The sequence below is a fragment of the Mirounga angustirostris genome, unplaced genomic scaffold (assembly GCF_029215605.1).
Source record: "Mirounga angustirostris isolate CCGP_5_RB_7025 unplaced genomic scaffold, mMirAng1.0.hap1 SCAF_1, whole genome shotgun sequence".
NCBI lineage: Eukaryota > Metazoa > Chordata > Mammalia > Carnivora > Phocidae > Mirounga > Mirounga angustirostris.
In genome coordinates, this window is record NW_026991709.1 from 38,983,681 (window position 1) to 38,995,748 (window position 12,068).

At 36.6% G+C, this 12,068-nt stretch overlaps 1 long non-coding RNA gene across 1 annotated transcript in view; it reads right to left on the reverse strand.

The window, feature by feature from the left end:
• LOC135362116 (uncharacterized) overlaps positions 1–7,652 on the reverse strand; it is a 234,641-nt gene extending 226,989 nt beyond the window's left edge. Inside the window, exons 1-2 of the long non-coding RNA XR_010406550.1 lie at positions 7,526–7,652; positions 1,412–1,584 (exon numbers count right to left, since the gene is read on the reverse strand). This is a non-coding gene — a long non-coding RNA (uncharacterized LOC135362116). The remainder of the gene's footprint in view (positions 1–1,411; positions 1,585–7,525) is intronic.
• Between the last annotated feature and the right edge of the window lie 4,416 nt (positions 7,653–12,068).

A 12,068-nucleotide genomic window follows, 5' to 3' on the forward strand; every position in this document is an offset into this window, starting at 1 on the left:
CAGCCCGTATCTTGATCCAAGTCTTTGGATCCATCTTTTTCTATAATAAGTGACCTAAGAACTTCATAATTAACTGCACTTAAATATGTTTAAGGAAAACCAACATCTAACACAAGAAACACTTTGCTTTTGAGCCATCTTTGAGGAGTGAAGGCCAATTTTTAGAGATTCCAAATTCTTCATTTAGATAGTCTCCTGATCTTGAACACATCTAAAAAAATTATAACTATATGTGTAAAAAAAAAAAAAAAAACCACCACGTTGGTGACCCTGCCTTAAACAGATTTAATATTGAAATTATATTGTAAACGTAGTAACAAAGACCCATGTTTTCTTTACTAAGAGAAAAAAGTTTCTCTACAGATTCTTCACAGTTTCTTCCTTTTTCTTTTTTTTTTTTTTTAATTAGTGACAGCAAGGATACTGACCTCCATATGTGAATCTAAGAGCCTGAATATCTCATTTGGTCCAACAAACACTTATATAGTACCTACTAATAAAATTAGCAATTATTTATTATCCATTTCACATTCGATAGGCCTTTTAATTTTGGAAATAATCTCATAAGGTATCTTATGGGAGACAAGGCAGTACGTCCATTCAAAACAGAAGGAAACTGGGGCACTGGGGTGGCTCAGGTGGTTAAACCTCCAGCTCTTGATTCCCACTCAGGTAATGATTTCAGGGTCCTGGAATCGAGCCCCACATTGGGCTCTGTGCTCAGCAGGGAGTCTGCTTGAGATTATCTCTCTCCCTCTCCCTCTGTTCTCCCCCCACTCTCTCTCTCTCTCAAATAATAAATATTTTTTTTTAAAAAAAAAGAGGAAAACCAAGACCAAACAGATGAATAGTACAAAACACACAAAGCTGTCACTGCAAGTAAGACTTTCAATCTACTACAGTGGGAGACAACCATGAACACAAACAGCTTTATACAAGGTATGACATAAGCTAAGCAATATATTGTTTATAATTAGTCAAACAAGATGTCTAATTTTGACCTACAATGTTAAAATCCTATGAGTGAAAGTATAATTGAATATAACCCCAAAGGGCCTATTGAGAAAGGACTTAGCACAATGGAGTTGGCAGTTCATATGACTGTACATTGGAGTGCCTTAGAGCCCTAAGGATGAAAGCACTGTTGATATTGGCATAAGACCAAGCTGCTTCTAAGAACAAATTTAGAGCAGAAATCAGTGCCCTGGTTGTTGTAACATATCAAGAATACACCCCAAATGGAGACTAGAGCAGCAGGGCAACACCATGTGTCATATGCTAAAGGATACCATGGGAGACCAAAGAAAGGTCTTTGAAGAGTCCCATCTCTGTGAAGATCTATTGCAAATGGTCTATGAATTTGTACACAACCCAAGAGTGTCTAGCTGAAGTAGGGGGAGTCAAAGTTCACCTCTAATCCTTGTGCCCTGATGCTTGACATTGAAGCCAAGGTACAGTTTTTACTGCACAAAATATTCATCGGTCCCCATGGATCATCTTCTTCTAATTCATCATCCCACTTCAGGAGTCTATCTTTTCATTCAAACCTAGTAAGCCAAAGAATTTGGGCCAATTTTTCAATTCCTGAAATAGAGAAAACAACCACAGTCATAATATGGTACTGTAGTAGTTGGTTATATGATTGTAAGTAAATAAGCGGTCTAATTCTTCTGAGCAACAGTTTCCTAAAACATATATTGACATAGTTGGAATAAGTAATCTCAAGTGTTCTTTCATCCCTGATATCTTGTAGTCCTATGCTTTGGAATAAAGGAAGATAGTATGTGAATAGAAAAGAAATCATGAGCATTGACATGGAGCAGCTCTGGGTAGAAATCCACATTCAGAATACTTCCTTCTTGAATGGTTTTAGATGCACCATTTAATCTGAGTTTTAGTTTACTCACCTGCAAAATGAGGATAATGATTCTTACTTCATAAGAACCGGCAAAACTGAAGAACAATGAGTTCCAACATAAATATTTTGTTAAAGTCATTGAAGTAAAAAACTGCTTCCATTATTTGTCTGCCCTTGGTAAAATAAAGAACCACAGAATAAAAATTCACACCCACCCCCATATCAAATCTCCCCTCCTCCCAATCCTAGAAGGTTTAAATCTATAGATAAACTTCTTTAAAAAGATAGTAAAGAAGAAAGGAAGGGATAGAAACAGATGGAAGAAAGAAAGAAGGAGAGATGTGGGGAAGGAAGGACAAGTCTTTTTATTCTAGAAGAGAATCATGGTAGTACAAAGATATACAGGCCATGTGATAAATTACTATAAAAATTAAATTGTTAACAGCTGTATATAGGAGGTATGACCACAAAAGGAACAAACAAGCAGCACAAGAAATATTTAACAGGTATCTGTATAGAGAAAAGATTCAGCATTAACATGTCATATTCTCAGGAGTGTCCTTAAAGGATAGGAGTGCTATACTATTTTCCAGGAATACTGGAAACACTGTGGGCACAAACCAAATCCTATTTGAATCTTGATGCCAACACTTGTACTCCAGTAATGTGACTTGGGGCCAATTATTTACACTTTCTTAGACTTAATTCCCTCATTTATCAAGTGTAGATAATGCTACCTACTTCTCTAATTAAGTCTGTTGCTTACTAACCAGGCAACCCCATGACAAAAATCAATGTAAACACTCCCAGCCCTGTTTCTGAGCCCTAAGTATTGTCTCTTCTGAGGATTAAATATAATAATGTATTGAAAGTACTTGCACGTAGTACTCATTCAATAAATATCACCTTTATTAATATTAAAGGTTAGTATAAAAGTACTCAGTTTACATTCAGTTAAGGATATTTATCTATGGATACCATCACTTCAATTATTTTAACACCCTATGATTTTTAGCTTTGTGAAATTAAAATATTTATGTTTCCCTCAAAAACTGGGAAAAGTTACATGAAGATAAAGAATTTTCTACAGATTCTGTCACTTTTCATGGGGCATAGGAGAAACATGGCCACTTCAAGATTCACTTTTCCCATACAAGTCAAATCCTATTACTACCATTTCTCAATATTAGTCAATTTATCCCAGCAAGCAAGCATAGTGACACAAGCCGCACCTGCCTAAAACACAAGCAGAAGAGGCAGCCATCTTTGTGTGCACCCTGAACATTGTTCTTCACAAATCCCAAAATGATAATGCCCCAACAAATACCCTTTTATCTTCTCAGTACCTGAAATTCCGAATTTTAGTGTTTGAGTTCAAAGCTATGATTCCTCTTATTATGTTCAAATACTCCTGAAAACCATACTTTTTAATATAATCATTGGGTCTCCATACTTATTCTCCTATGCAATCATGATTTTGACCAACTGCCTCCCCTGATATAGCCAACCTTATAATCCAGGTGACTCTTCCACTGCTTTTTGGTTGTGTACTTAAAATCCAAATGTTAGCCCATTTGAAATTTGAATCAGCTCATTACTGATTAAATGATCAGTAATAGTATTCAGGCTATAAACTAAACACTATTTTATTATTATAAGTAAATATGTAGGCACATTGTACAGATTTTGAAAAATACAAAAGTTAAAGAAGAAAATCAGTATCCCTTTCCACTCAGAAATATCTTATGTGAATAGCAACAAAAAACTCATACCCGGGGTGCCTGGGTGGCTCAGTTGTTAAGCATCTGCCTTCGGCTCAGGTCATGATCCCAGGGTCCTGGGATCGAGCCCCGCATCAGGTTCCCTACTCAGCAGGGAGCCTGTTTCTCCCTCTCCCTCTCCCCCTGCTTGTGATCCTGCTCTCACTTTGTCTCTCTCTGTCAAATAAATAAATAAAATCTTAAAAAAAAAAAAAACATTATTAAAAAAAAAACAACTCATACCCTACTATTTTCATATATCCTAAGTATTTTCCCTGGTGATTAAATATTGTTGTAACTGTTCTAATGAGTGTGTAACATGCATTCACACATTTGTACTATAATTCATTTCTTTTTTCTTTTTAAAGATTTTTATTTATTTATTTGAGACAGAGAGAATGAGAGAGACAGCACATGAGGGGGGGGGTCAGAGGGAGAAGCAGACTCCCCGCCGAGCAGGGAGCCCGATGCGGGACTCGATCCCGGGACTCGATCCCGGGACTCCAGGATCATGACCTGAGCCGAAGGCAGTCGCTTAACCAACTGAGCCACCCAGGCGCCCTATAATTCATTTCAACAACTCTTACTATTGATGCCAAGTTTTTGGTATCATAAATGGCATTACAATAAATATAATTATAAATAAACATGAGAATTATATATTATTTTAAAATAGCTTCTTAAGAGGGGAATTCCTGATCCAAGGTTAATAAATAGAGCTACCTTTGGTAAGTACCTTATTTTACTTTCCAGGAAGATTGTACCAATTAACATTAAATAAGATCACTGTTTAAAATATTTCCTTCCAGTAACAGGGGTGCTCCTCTGGCCGAGTCGATGGAGCATATGATTCCTGATCTCAGGGTGTGAGTTTGAGCCCCAACCATTGGGGAGCGGTTAAAATTTAAAAAGTAAATAAAATATTTCCAGTAACATTTATTTTTAGTTTAATGGAACTATAATTCATGTTCATTGCAAAAACTTTTGAAAATACAGGAGAAAATTTTTTAAATCTACTAAAAATGTATATCATTTATAATGAATAATTGTTCCCCTTTTCACCAGAGCTTCTGTGTGTATATTATACACATATTTTTTAAAGGACAATTAAGAATATATACTTCTGAGCTCTACTTTTTTTTTTTACATTGTATTATGAGTATTTTCTAACGTTCTTTTTTTTTCTTCCCTATCTCAATCAACACCACTATCTACCTTGTTGTCCTCATCAGGAACAGAGGAATCACTCCAGGCGTGACTTTCTTTTATCCAACATCAACAGCTTACCAGCCCTCAAATGTCCACCTTAAAATAACCCTCATGAGCCTCAGCTTTCCTCCAACACTATTTCCACTGTTTTTCTCACTCATGTTATTGCAAATGCCGTCCACTGGCTCTTTCTATGTCATTTCATATCCCATACTCCACGAGGTTGGAGAGTGTTCTTTCTATTGTTGAAATAAAACCCTGTCATTCCCATGTTTACAATGATTCATTTAAGATAAAATCCTGGTTTTTCAATGTGACATTGTTCGCATTTACTTCTTTGGCTTCAAGTTGCCCTCAGGCAATGCCAAACCACTCGCTGTGTGTGTTGCTCCTTCATGAGTATGTAAATTCCATATTGGAAGGCTCCCATAGGAACTAAGAACTGGGGGTCTGGAGGCACACTGCCTACATTTAAGTTCTGGCTGTGCCCACTGACTTTGGGCACAGCTGACTTTGGGCAATTCACTTAACTATTTTGTGTATTTCACATGTAAAATTAGGATCGCAACAGTGTTATCCATGGGATAGTTACGAAGATTGAAGGAGTTAATGTTTGTGACATACTTAAAATAATAACCAACACAAGCAAGCGCTATGTGTCTATTAAATAAAGGCTTTTATTTTGCTTGTTATATTGCTTAGTTTATTCAGCCTGCTTAACTTTGAGACCTCTCCAAAAGTGTTTCCTCTGCTTGCTTCTACTCTTCTCCCTTGGTCCTATCACTTTTCACACCGAGTTGATACTGTCTACATTGGTGACTCTCAAAACAGACAGTTGTCTGAGAGGAAAGGTCATTGTTCCTCTCTTCACCCCAGCAGCTAGCACAAAGCCTAAGCAACGCCCTGCTGCTTGTGGTCAATCAGTATCTGTCTTGCAAATGAAAAGTATTTTATAACTGGCAGTTTTTATTAAGGTCTTGTTCACCACTTATTCTTTTTGTGTGCAATATGTTTTCAAGACCCTAGTTAATATCTTAAGAGCCCAACCTCACATTACAATAAATTACAAACTTATAATCTAATTTTAAAAAGAAACTGAGTCAAAATCCACTTTTATCTAGTATTTTGCTGTGGTTTTTTTTTCCATAAAGCAAACAAGTAGCACATGCTACATAAAAACAGTGCAAGTTAACAACCAACCAGCCATATTTCTGAGATCATAAATTGTAGCAATCAGAACTAAGTACAATGAGAAGATGTGAAGGAAAAAAAAAGACATAGACCTTACTTTAAAAGATCTTGGGTCTCTCTTTGGTTTCAGAACACACATCTACATGATTATTTAGGAATACCTAAAATCCTGTAACAGGCTATAATTCAAAGAATAAGCAAATTAAGACAATGTAGTATCCACAGGTTAAAAGAGGCCATAAATGGAATGAGCAGGACAGACTCAGCTCCACAATTAAATGGTTTAAGGGAAGTGAGATTTAATTCAGATTTCAAAGACAGACCTTTGTACAAGAATTTTAATAGAGAAGGCTACAATAGCTAAGGGAGATGAATAGCACACTTAAAATCGTAAAAGTGGAAATAAGATGGATAAACTGAAAGCTTTTGGGGGGACATAAAGCAATTGGCAAATTCTCTCTCCCTGACAGTCTATCAGAAAATGAAATAGGTGAGTACACTACAAAGCCTGGAAATCTTTTTCCACTTGAGTCTTCAATTAATAGGAAGTTAAAGCACTTTGTAAATAAAGAGGTCATAAAAATATTTTTATAACCCCATTAACACTAATGTTCCTATTAAGTTTATAACAACAATAATGGTAAATCATACCATAATAATACCATCACAACTGATTGTAATGAAAAGGATGAAGATTACCACTATATTAATAGACAAGGGGAAATAAGACAGGAGGACAAATGTAGATCTTCTAGATTATGTTATTTATATACTTGAAAAACTGAACACCTGGGCATCTAAAAAGAATTATCCCCAAGAATATGCTATTCCTTTCCTAATAAAAAGAGCTTCAAAGGAAAATAAATAAATTCCAAAGTCTTTTTGGTCTCCCAGTCACTCTTATACAAGAGGAATTTGATGAGTTAAGTACAAATGCATAAGAGACATGTGGATTGCATTTTCTTTAAAAATACACAAGGGCTTAAAAATTAAGGAGAAAAAGTGTTTGGCACAATGCATTTTTCATGAAGCCAAACCAAAAACATTCAAGACCGTTTCAGATTGTAGTATGACCTTCAACATTGTTGTGTTTATATCTGTTAAATTAATCTAAAAATAAACACTATTTTTAAGTAGGAGAACTGAAGCAGTAAAATATTCGCCAAGCTATAGATTTAAATGAATAATTTCTTAAAAGTTCTGCAGAGTTTTTTTTTTTTAATAGTCTCCTATCCAGAGATGCTCAAACAAATGCCCACCATATGTGTCATACTCTGTGTCTATTCCATTATTTCTTCATAATGTTTCTGGTTCACGTAGTAGAGGAGACAACATCTGAATATGTGTAAGAAAAATGTCAACCCTCCCCTAGTGGTAGGATTAACTTAACCACAACTTGTGATCTTCAATTGGTTCAAATGTATTCTCAATCTGAGTCCATTTTTTTATATTTTTGGCCTGTGCTTTGTTCCAATCTCTCCTATGTATTTGTTGCAAAGACACTTACCGAGATGACATTTTGTTCCTGTAAATAGGCAAGAATGAAACTTGAATAGCTGGTTGAGCTTCACTGGTGGGTGAGTCAAAGTGATAGAACACACATCAGGACAGGCAACATCCATCTTGACAGCCTGCAACAACAGTGGAAAGAACAATGAAGTGAGAATGCAAAAATTGGTGCTTTTATTCTCATTGTTTGCTGCTGGCTCACCTGGTGCCTCTATTTGAGCATAGCATTTCAATGATTTGGGGCTCTTGCTTTGTTCTTTTTGAACCAGAATTATCGTAATGGACATTTTGCTATTCCTCAAATTACCCCAGTCATCATTCATGGTCCTTATCTCCTTCATCCCTTGTATACCAAGCATGAAGTCTTGTCAATGATGACTTTGCACCTTTCCTCAAAGACATCCTTTTTTTTTATTTTTCCATTACCTGCTTCCAAAATGGAAGCACTCTCCGCTTAAAATGCAGTTATAAAAATGGAGAAATCATCAGTCTTTATTCTGCTTCAAGTATGTCCCCATAGCCTACTGACAAGGATATATTTCTAAAGCAGAATTTTTTTATTCTACTACTTTTCTGCTCAATAATTTCAAGAATATCCTATTGCTCAAGAGCAAAAATTCTAAACCAGAATGGTAGAAAGCAGCATTTACTCAAATATTTGTTGGAAGAGTGAATGTATTCTTCTCATTCACAGCCCTCTAAAACCTATCTCCAAACCACTTCTGCTACTTTTTAAAGCTCACTAAGTCTCTGGTAGACAGAATGGTTCTCCCAAGATGTCCAACCCCTAATCCTGGGAGCGCATGAGTATGTTATGTTACATGGCAAAAGAGAGTTTGCTGATGTAATTAAGATCACAGATTCAAAGATATGAAAGATAACCTGGATTATCCAAGTATGTTCAATCTAATCGTGGCAGTCCTTAAAAGCAGAGAACCTTTCCTGGCTAGAAGCAGAAAGAAAGGGCAGAATGCAAAATAAGGCAGAAGGGAAAGTCAGAGAGATTCTAAACATAAGCATATTTGATGAGCCCTTACTGGCTCTGAGATGGAAGGACCTGGCAAGGCCACAAGCAGCCCCAGTCACACAGCCAGCAAGGAAATGGGAACCTCAATTCTACAACTACAAGGAATGGGTTTTTCCAAAAACCTGTGTGAGTTTGGAAATACAGATGGTCCCAAATTTATGATGATCTGATGTACGATTTTCCTATTTTACCATGGTTCAAAAGTGATTCACATGAAGTAGAAACTGTACTTCGAATTTTAAATTTTGATCTGTTCCTGGGCAAGCGATATGCAGTGTGATACTCTCCTGATCCTGGGCAGTGGCTACGAGCAGCAGTTCCCAGTCATCCATATGATCACAAGAGTAAACAACTGATACACTTAGAATCATTCTGTTTTTCACTTTCAGACAGTATTCAATTAATTACATGAGATATTTAATACTTTATTTCAAAATAGGCTTTGTGTTAGATGATTTGCCCAGCTGTAGGCTAATGCAAGTGTTCTGAGCATCTTTAAGGTAGGAGGCTAGGCTAAGTTCTCATTTCAGTACGTTAGGTGTAGTAATGTATTTCTGACTTACAATATTTTCAAGTTACAATGGGTTTATTTGACATAACCCCATCATAAGTTGAAGAAGATCTGTAGATTCTTCCCAGGAACTCATGATAAAAGCCAAGTTGGCCAACATCTTTATTTTAGCCTTCTGAAAATGTCGAACCCCAGAGGAAAGAAATCGGCCGAGTTGGAATCCTTGTAAGATAATAAATTTGTGTTGTTTTAAGCGAAGATTTTCATTGTTATAGCAGCAAAAAAAAAAAACAAAAAAAACAAAACTAATATACTCTCAAAAATGCTTTCCTTGAGTTCCATGTATGTGTATCATTGCCTCTTTGCCTCTGATTGGCATTGCTTATCTATGACAATAACACACTGTTTTATCACTTCCTTTCTCAACCCCAATCCACAAAACTTCTTTAAAAAAGCAATGAGTCCCTCATAGAAAAATATTTTAATTAAGATTTGGAAAAAAATTAATTTCTTTGTTTGACTGAAAGGAGCAATATACCTTTGGTTTGATTGAAAAGAATAATATACCTTTTGGAGCACTTGTTATCATGTATCGAACCTTCTTGTTTGATTTATGACTATTGGCATTCAATTTTCTCATCTGTAAAATGGACATTGTGAGTATAAATGAGATCATGTATATAAGGGAAATGCTTCTTTTTGTGTCCTATGCCACACACCCTTGGCCCATCCTAAGCTGCATTTGTCATAGACAGAGCACATCACACTTATCACATCCCATATGAAACACCAGCCACATTCACTGCTTCTCTGGTACAGTAACTCAGGCAATACCAGCAAAGCAGCCCAGGAATGCATTAATGTCCATGGACCAATCCATCGATCAGTGGAGCTCAGGAGTTCGTGATGAAGGCCCAAGCTCTTGTTCTTCATTCAGAGGTGCATTCAACACAGTTCTTAAAGAGATTGAGGCTCACAGTGGGATGAGTCCTAGTTACTTTCAGTGGGATTGAGTCCCAATTGTTCTCAGTGGGAATAAGCTTTTTTTTTTTTTTTTCCTTTTCCTGTGTCATTTTCCTCATCCCTTCATTTCTGTCTCTAGGAATCACCTTCCAAATAAACTACATTTTAATAAGTCCTTGTCTCAAGCTCTGCTTTTGGCATCACATTCATTAGTAGTCTCACCTTCTTTGGAATGGGATTGAGGTGGAAGAGAGAGACAACTTTGACTTATGGAATAGCTCTAATATTTAAACTGTCCAGGGACAATGTAAGGACAATTTTGAAAATCATGGAAATAACTTACTTTTTATTTGCATTGGAAACTTTGGAGAAATAAAATGCCAGCCTGAAGTTAGCTACCTATAAATTAGAGAATGCTGGGAAAGACAGAAGACCTTCATGGACATTTTTTAAAGATCTTCATTTCCTACAGCTGGGGGTAGACACTGCTGAAATTCCATCCTAGGATTTAATAGTAAAGGTAGAAAAACTACATGGAAGAAAGTGTTTGGCCTTAGTGGGTCTTTATGCTAAAATATGTCCAAGATATTGAATATATAAGAACGTGGGATCTGGCAATACTTGATGTACCCAAGAGGGTGTGTGTTAGTGTGGAGAACACCAGCATCTTTGAGGAACTCAGTGGGACTGTCCTCCATAGAACCAAAATCACAGGAGATGATGATTCCATGAGAGAGAGGCTCCTAATGTCAGTGAAGACAATGAAGACAGTTCCAGACCAGCAAAAGCCAGGCAAAGTAAACATAATTACAATAAAGCACAGCAATACTAAAATGGCACAAAAGGGGTCTTTCACCTGCAGTGTTCTGTTCTGATGGCTAAGAGACTGTGATGTGTCTGGCAGTGAAATAAATGAGCAATAAATAAAGGTATTGCTTGATTTGCAGAGAAATCTCAAGGCTTTTCTTAGCCTATACAACAAAAAAATCACCATCCTTTGCTCAGTTTCCAAACCTGAGCTAGCCTCAGATACAGGATTCTGTGAGCAAAATGGAGATCATCCTCTTGAGGAAAGACTGTGTTATGCTGTCAAAAGCATATACAATAAATGTTATGCTAAACTCTCCTTAAAGACCTCTGGCCCTGTGCCAGAGTAATTGTGTATTGAGAAAAAAAAATATCCAAGATCTTTCAAGAGATGTTGAAAACTGAGTCTTACTTAATGCTGAAATTAAAGTGACGCTAATCCCTGTACATTATTGTAAGGACAATTTTAAATGGTTCTACAGAACTTGTGAGGTCACTTGAAATCAGGAGATAGCTAACCAAAAAAGAGAAGGACCCCAGTACTAAAATGCACAGGTGCAGAAAACAAATATTGAGAGGATTGACAACTATCATCTTCTCCCGCAGGTGACCCATTGGGGAGCTTGTGCTGCTCACTCCTGCAACGTTAGACTCTGAAGAGTTCAAGGTCTTCAACCCCAGTTGGAAAATGTTTCTTCCAGGGGACATACTGAGGGTTCCTCCAAAGCTAAAGCTTTAACTTTTGCCTAGTCATTTTTGGTTCCTCATGGCTTTAGATCAGCAAGTAAGTAAAGGAATTAGTAAATCGACAGTGTCACTGACTCGGCTATCATGAATTTCTAATGTCGCTGCCACATAATAAAGGCATAGAGAAATGTATTGGACCTTGTGGGGGAACACTATGGTATCTACTGATGTCTTTATGCTCAGTAATAACAGAAAGGAAAAAAGAATTTGTAGCAACAATGGCCTGATAAAGGGCCCCATAACCAAAGACTCAGACATCTAAGGGACGAAGGTCTAGGTCTTTTTGTTTGTTTGTTTTGGGGTTTTTTTTGCTCACACTTTTCAGTTTATTTTTGCCTAATTTTTTAAAATTTTATTTTATTATGTTATGTTAATCACCATACATTACATCATTAGTTTTTGATGTAGTGTTCCATGATTCATTGTATGTGTATAAAACCCAGTGCTCCATTCAATATGTGCCCTCTTTAATACCCATCACCAGGC